At 43.2% G+C, this 7,733-nt stretch overlaps 1 long non-coding RNA gene across 1 annotated transcript in view; it reads left to right on the top strand.

Moving 5' to 3' along the window:
- The first annotated feature begins 321 nt into the window (after positions 1-321).
- LOC102492532 (uncharacterized) overlaps positions 322-7,733 on the top strand; it is an 8,459-nt gene continuing 1,047 nt past the window's right edge. Inside the window, exons 1-2 of the long non-coding RNA XR_334541.1 lie at positions 322-416; positions 908-992. This is a non-coding gene — a long non-coding RNA (uncharacterized LOC102492532). The remainder of the gene's footprint in view (positions 417-907; positions 993-7,733) is intronic.

The raw sequence follows: 7,733 nt of genomic DNA, 5'->3' as shown, positions 1-7,733 counted from the left end.
ATTCAAAATGAATCATTTACCCCAAACAACTCTGTCCTAGCCAGTAATTACAAGAACAACAAATTTTTACCTCCAAATCCTTATGGAGTAGCTGCAGTGAGACGGGAAATGCAAGTGAGCTGAGTTTTTTACTCTTCATTTCTAGCTGCGAGCAAGTTTATCCGAGACTCAGAATGAAGTTCATGCTTTGCACAACAGGGAAACAACAATTTATGTTTTCTTGTTTCAGAGAGCAAACTTCAAGAGGAAAACACACATGGGAAGCCCAGAGATAAGAAAGGAATAGATGTTTCTGAAAATAACTCTATGGGAAAACGATACTGTCTTGAAACTCAGAAAACAAAGTTCATCAGAAGCTCTAAAACCAGTCTGTGTATTAGAATCACCTGGGAGTTTTCAAAGATCACTATGCCCAGGTGATCACCCACATCAATTAAAAGAGAACTCCTTGGTGGGACAGGGAAGAACCAGTATTTTCAAAAAAGTTATCTAGGTGATGCCCATGAGCACCCGTGTTTAAGAAACACTTCAGTTGAGAAATGCATATTACAAAGCATGAAAATAATACCTGCTTTTGACCAGTCAGTATATAAACACAGATTATTCTTATGAGGGCTCTATTCTTAGAACAGTGAGAAGCAAAACTGCATTTTATAGGAATGTAAACTGTGGACAAAGCTCAAGCAGGTGGGAGGCAGAGCAGTAAGTGTGAAGTCACTGGGAAAACAGAGGACAGTGTATTACCCCAAAGGCTCCTGCAGTACTTCCTGCTAGGGCTTCTAGAGACATATGTGGAGACTTCAAAAAGATGATGGAAAAATAGAATTGAAGTACAAGCAAAAAAAAAAAAAAAGAAAGAAAAGAAATGAAATCCATGCAATTTTCTCATAATATACATTTTCTGTAGATGAATACGTGATCTGATGCCTTTAATTAGCTGACAAATAACTGGAACCACCAATGTGCAAACGAGCCAAGAGCAAATGCTCCAGGTGAGTAACCGGTGGACTTGCGTGGTAGAGGAGAGCGAGATGATAGACGATAATAAATTAGGAAGGTAAATACAAGCACAGTAGTAAACTCTCACGAGGCTGATTCCAAGGATTATGAAAAGTAAACACATGACCACAGGGCTTCTCGCCAGTGAGATATGGAAAAAAATATGAACGTAACTTCACTTGGCAGCTCTCGAACAGTGGTTCTCAAAATGTGGTTCCCCAGCATCAACTGGGAGCTTCACAGAGTGGCACGTAATTGATGCCACAACAGACTGTCAAGCACAAACTCTGGGGGCGGGGTCTGGCATGAGTTTTCACAAGGACTCCATGTGATTCTGGGGCCTGCTTCATTCTGGTGTACTCTAAAGTTTGAGAACGACTGCTCTAAGATTTTCTCTTTCCTTCATTGGTTTTGTGTTTATTGTTTGTTTTTAATTTGCCAGAAGGAAGGGTGCTTGTTGGGGTATGGGAGTGAGAAAGAAAGCTTCCCCTTGGTGGCAAGGCCACACTGCAATCCTTTTTTCTCTATCCACCTCTCAGGATTTGGGGTACACATGAGCACATGTCTGGCATGTTTTTCAAGCCACCAGGTCCAGGATTTGAACTGCAGAGTTGGCCATGTGGGATTCAGTCACATTAACTACCATGCCACCAGCTGTCCTAAACTTTGTTAAAAATAAGTTTCTCTCTATAGGTTTGGGATGTCCTGCAGACTATATTACATAAAATTGACTGTTATATCATCCATAATTATTGAAGTAGATATATTATACCCACACTGGCTGATATAAATATATTCACTCACTTCAATGCTGACAAGATCACTTTTGCTGGGAACCATTCAAGAGGATGGTAATTTTAGATAAAACTTAAAACAGAAAAGTATTCACTGATTATAATACCAGGACTGAGTAAACAGTGATATTAATGTAAATTTGTAAAATGCAGGTACTAAGAAAAATTTACAAACTTTATAAGGCATATAATATATATATTTTTTTGAAGAGGTTTTTGCTATAGGGTGCTGGCGCTCACCAGAAAGACACACACACAGAGAGAGAGAGAGAGAAAGAAAGAAAGCAAGAAATCACCCCCCAAGGTGGATGGTCACACTGCAATCCCTTCTCCTTCATTCTCCTCTCAGGATCTTAGGTATGCACGCATCTGTGCCTGGCATGAGTTTAAGCCACTGGGTCCAGGACTCTAACCACAGTCGACTACATAGGAGCCCAGTGACATAGCCATTACGCCAACTGCTGGTCCTGGGCTTATAATATTATAGACATCTGACATGACCATTTCCTGCTTTTGCTTTAATCCCTAACCCTTCTTTTTACCTTATCATTAAAATTACAAACACATGGGGCTGGCAGGGTAGCATGGTGGTTAAGATGCTGGTCTCCCTCATGACCAACTGCAGTTTGAGTCCCTGACCTGGCAATTTGCTCTCTCGCTTTCTTTTTCTATCTCTGGTCAAATGCAAAATTAATAATAACAAATGAAATTAAATAAATACTAAAAAAAACCCCTCTGATATCTGGACCCCTGCAGATGAATTTAAGAGAAATGTCTGGCGATTTTCCCCTCTCCTTCAGTACAAGCTCCCTGCCATGATAATGTGAGAGGTCAGAGTCAAGAAGCTGGGCTCTGGCTTTCGAACTGAGGGAGCATCGTTTCTGTAGCATCGCTCCCTGAAGCCATATCTGGACTTCACTGGGGTCGCAGAGGCTTAATGGAAAAAGCAGAAATTCTCTGGGCAGGGACAGAGGCTGCGCAATGATGAGGACGACAGCTGCTGTCACAGACCTTCCTGGATACATCCACACATTCTGCTAGGGACCGGGAAACAGTGCAAGTCCCAACTTAGCATAAGGACTGCCTACCGAAAACCTTGTTTCTTTTAAAATGTAAGGCTGTAAGGCATATACTGGAGAGCTACTGGCGCTCTTTGTTCTAATGGGCTTTTACTGATGGGTAACGGTCGCAGCTGGGAGCCAAGGTGTGCTATTTTACAGAAGTATCATGTTCATGTGGTATCATATTTCTTATTTCTGCTTTCTAAAACTCAAGACAAGACTTGTACTAAAATTCATACTTTCCTATACTTATTAGGAATGAGGTAAAGGATTGGCGTTATTAGCAATGTATCACATTCTTTAAGATGGCTAAGCATAGATTTTAAGTGTTCTGATCACAAAAACTCCTAAGTGTTTGAGGTAACACATATATTAATTAGCTCAATTTAGCCATTTTATCATGTAAGCATTTCAAAATATGTTGTACACAGTAAATCTGTGTAATTTGAAAGTTTCTTTCTTTCTTCTAGAAGTGAGGGAGCATGAAAGGGAGAACACTGCAACAGGGTCTTGCCTCCACAACCCACTGCAGCCCTCAGCAGCTCCAGATAATGGACAAGCACATGCCTGGCACGCTCAAGGAGGTCTCTGGACTTGAACCAGGAGCCTTCTCATGTGGGATTGCCTCACAGAGCATTTACATTTTACTGCTATGCCACTATCGCGTCCCAATGTATACAATTAAAAAACAGTCCTGCCAGGAGTGGCAGTGGGTGCCTGCAATGCCAGCTGTACTAGAGGATCGCCAGTTTGAGGCCAGTCTGGACAACATAGTGAGATTCTGTCTCTTAAAAACAAAAACAAGAACAAACAAACAAAAAACCTACTTTCCTTTGGAAGCAGGAGGAGGAGAGATAATGGCTACAGGGCTTCCCCAAGCACAGTTTCCTTGACAGTCCCAAGTGCCTCTGGGATGATAATGACCTAGTGACAACCAAAAAGTCTCTTTCTTGTCAATACTGTGAGATCAATGTTCCATGGCATTGGATTCTAAGACCAGGGCTTCAGCATTGGAGCTACCTGGCTTCACTACCCTCCTGAGTTATGTGGGTTAAATACCAACCCTGAGCTCTGGGTTTAATACCACCCCTGAGTTACCTGGTTCAATACCCCACCCCAGCCTTATGTGAGTTCATCCCCCTCTCCAAGGTACCTGAGTTCAATACCTCAGACAAAAGGAGGCCCTGCCCTGGAAACCTCTGAGGGCCTGCTCTGACCCTGGCCATTTTCCTGGAAAGAGGCATCTGTACTGTAGGGTGGGAATATGAGCACATGGAGCACAAACCTCCTTTGTACACCAAGATCTGGAAACTGGGATCTTGAAATTGTCTGTCCACATGGTCCAAGCCAGCTAACAGCCTGTGTAGTCCCATGCCCCCATATGCCCTCTGGGAGACAGACCTGTTTTGCCAGTGTCCACAGCGTTAGACCTGAGGGGTGACTGCTTAGGCATGAGGGTGGAGGGTGTTCAGTCAACATTTCGGCATGAGGGCTAGCATGTCCCATACCTGCATGGAGGAGCCTCAACAAAGCCAGATGCACAGAGAAGAGTAGTGAGCCATGGGTTCCTTCCTCTCCGCTCTGAGAAATTAGAAAAGGCTAAATTGAATCCAGCCTTCCAGCTATTTTAAAGACACATGTATTGAGGTAGAACAGACCTTTGACACTGAGGTGGCAAGTAGAACCTAAACATCAAGATTCTACATTTGGGACCAGCAGTTGGCATAATGATTATGTTGCTAGACTCCCATGTAGTTCCAGTCCTGGACCTGGTGGCTTAAACTCACACCAGCCATGTGTGTGTGCATGCCCAGGATCCTGAGAGGAGAATGGAGGAGAAGGGATTGTGGCATGGCCATCCCCCCGGGGGGTGATTTCTCACTTTCTGTCTTTCTGTCTCTCTCTGGCTTTCTGGCAAGTGCATGCACCCTATAGCAAAAACCTCTCAAAAAAAAAAAAAAAAAAAATTTCATTTGAACTCTGTCTTCAGATCATAGTTTATTAGTGTGCTCTACAACTTTACAACTTTAAAAGGCTTACCTTGCAACCTCACTCAGTCCAGGCGCATCCCTGCTCTGAGTCCTTTCCTAAACCCAATGAACCAAAATGCCTGGGATGAGGCTTGCAAATCTGAATTCTCACAAGCTCCTCAGATGATTCGTTTGCGCGATTCATTTGCCAACCACTACCCCAGATTCTTCTTTTCCTCTTCTGCTTTTTTCTCCAGAGTCTATGTGTCAACCATTAGTGTAGACTGATTCATCTGCAAGCAGGGAATGCAGAAAAGGGACAGATTTTTTAGAACCCAAGACACATATCAAACCCAGCTCCATTCTTTCTAGGAGACAAGTTCAGTGGCACCCAAAACTTGTCACCTTTATTTTTATTTTCCTGTTTCAAGACATCCAGTGGGAGAGCTGTGACTACCCTCAGTAGTCACTCCAAGTCACTGATGATTGTCCCTCATGAAGAGAGTTCTCTCCTTTCTAAGACTGGCCAGTCTTTTTTATTGGCTCTTAGTCTCATTCTTTGACCCAATATCTATTTTCCTTCCCTAATTTCTCTTCTGAATGCACAGAATTTTTGTTTTAGCCTTTAATCACCTAACCTCGAGCCCTTTGATCTCTCAGTAGAGAGATCAAAGAAGCTATTCTTATTTGCAGAGAGCCCATTAATGCCCTAGCAGTATATTAGGATCATCTGAGGAGCCTTCAAAAATTTCCAAGCTCAGTTATTGCAAAAACCCAACAAAAAAAAAAAAAAAAAGATTCTACATTTGAACTCTGTCTTCAGATCATAGTTTATTAGTGTGCTCTACAACTTTACAACTTTAAAAGGCTTACCTTGCAACCTCACTCAGTCCAGGCGCATCCCTGCTCTGAGTCCTTTCCTAAACCCAATGAACCAAAATGCCTGGGATGAGGCTTGCAAATCTGAATTCTCACAAGCTCCTCAGATGATTCGTTTGCGCGATTCATTTGCCAACCACTACCCCAGATTCTTCTTTTCCTCTTCTGCTTTTTTCTCCAGAGTCTATGTGTCAACCATTAGTGTAGACTGATTCATCTGCAAGCAGGGAATGCAGAAAAGGGACAGATTTTTTAGAACCCAAGACACATATCAAACCCAGCTCCATTCTTTCTAGGAGACAAGTTCAGTGGCACCCAAAACTTGTCACCTTTATTTTTATTTTTCTGTTTCAAGACATCCAGTGGGAGAGCTGTGACTACCCTCAGTAGTCACTCCAAGTCACTGATGATTGTCCCTCATGAAGAGAGTTCTCTCCTTTCTAAGACTGGCCAGTCTTTTTTATTGGCTCTTAGTCTCATTCTTTGACCCAATATCTATTTTCCTTCCCTAATTTCTCTTCTGAATGCACAGAATTTTTGTTTTAGCCTTTAATCACCTAACCTCGAGCCCTTTGATCTCTCAGTAGAGAGATCAAAGAAGCTATTCTTATTTGCAGAGAGCCCATTAATGCCCTAGCAGTATATTAGGATCATCTGAGGAGCCTTCAAAAATTTCCAAGCTCAGGAGGCCCCATTCCAATTAATTAAATCTTGGTCTATGACATATGATATGTGTGTGTGTATGTGTGTGTGTGTGTGTGTGTGTGTGAGAGAGAGAGAGAGAAGAATGGGGGAAGAGATGAGTTTCTGCTCAAATATCACAAAATTCAAAGAGCCCTTCCCCCAACATACCTTGATGTTTGGGGCCATTCCTTTAGTATTTCTATAGCATTACACCAGGCTGGTTATGAATGGAATCCAGGTGCATCTAACTCTGTGCATTCCACTATTACCTGCAAAGGCTGCCCACAGAGTGGCCTCCCGCCAAAAGGCACTCCAAGATTTTCTCAAAAGATGAATCACAGCCAAGGATGCTTGGCAGCAGCACTGTCTTCCAAGCCCTGAAGTGCAGGCTGAAAGGCTGACTCTAGCTGAAATTCCCAGGGCCTAGTTGGTCAGGATAGCGCTCTTGCTATTTATTGGGCGGGGGTTGGGAAGGCATGCTATCACAAAACATTCCAGTGACATACCCAGACTATACTCTATTAGAAATGAATGTGTACACGTACTTTATGGAAGGTGAAAACTTGTGCTTAAAATGCAAGAAGAGGGACTGAGGTAGGTGCTTCTGCCAGTGACACCATTCCCACCCATTAAAGAAAGGGCTTTGCAGGCAGTCGCATGGGCTGGTGACTAAGGGAACAAGATTCCCCTGGATGACTGTGTGGCTTGAATCCCTGCCCTTACAATGTGAAAAGCATGCTGGATGGGTGTGTGCCTCAAACCCCTGCAAGGATGGAGAAACAGAAAAGAAAGTATTGTGGCATGATTATGTCCCATCTGGGGGTGCTTTCTCCTCCCTCTGTCTCTGTCTTTCTGACTAGCATGTGTGCTCTCTGGATTGAAAAAAAAAGGAAGTGGCTTTGGGATGTTGCACCAGTTACACCAGTTAGAGCCTGTCACGGTGATTACTAGCTTACTTGGGTTGGTGCAGAGCACCATCACTTTCAAAATAAATAAGAGAAAAACACCTAATGAAGCTAAAGCAATGGATATGAACCCACCTCTGATGGATCTAAAAGAACTTACTGTTTCTAGGCAGTAAAAAAATGAATTTTGGGACCAGTAGTTAGTGTAATGGCTATGTCGCTGGACTCCCACGTAGTCAACTGTGGTTCGTGTCCCAGACCCGGTGGCTTAAAACTCACGCCGGGCGCGTGTGTGTGCATGCCCAAGATCCTGAGAGGAGAATGGAGGAGAAGGATTGCTGTGTGGCCATGGCCCCTGGGGAGTGATTTCTCGCTTTCTGTCTCTCTGTCTCTCTCTGTCTGATGAGTGCACACACCCTATAGTGAAAAACCTCTCCAAAA

This window comes from Tupaia chinensis, unplaced genomic scaffold, assembly GCF_000334495.1.
Source record: "Tupaia chinensis unplaced genomic scaffold, TupChi_1.0 Scaffold000232_3, whole genome shotgun sequence".
Taxonomy (NCBI): domain Eukaryota; kingdom Metazoa; phylum Chordata; class Mammalia; order Scandentia; family Tupaiidae; genus Tupaia; species Tupaia belangeri.
The sequence above is the reverse complement of the archived record's forward strand: the minus strand, read 5'-3'. Positions and strand labels throughout refer to the sequence as shown.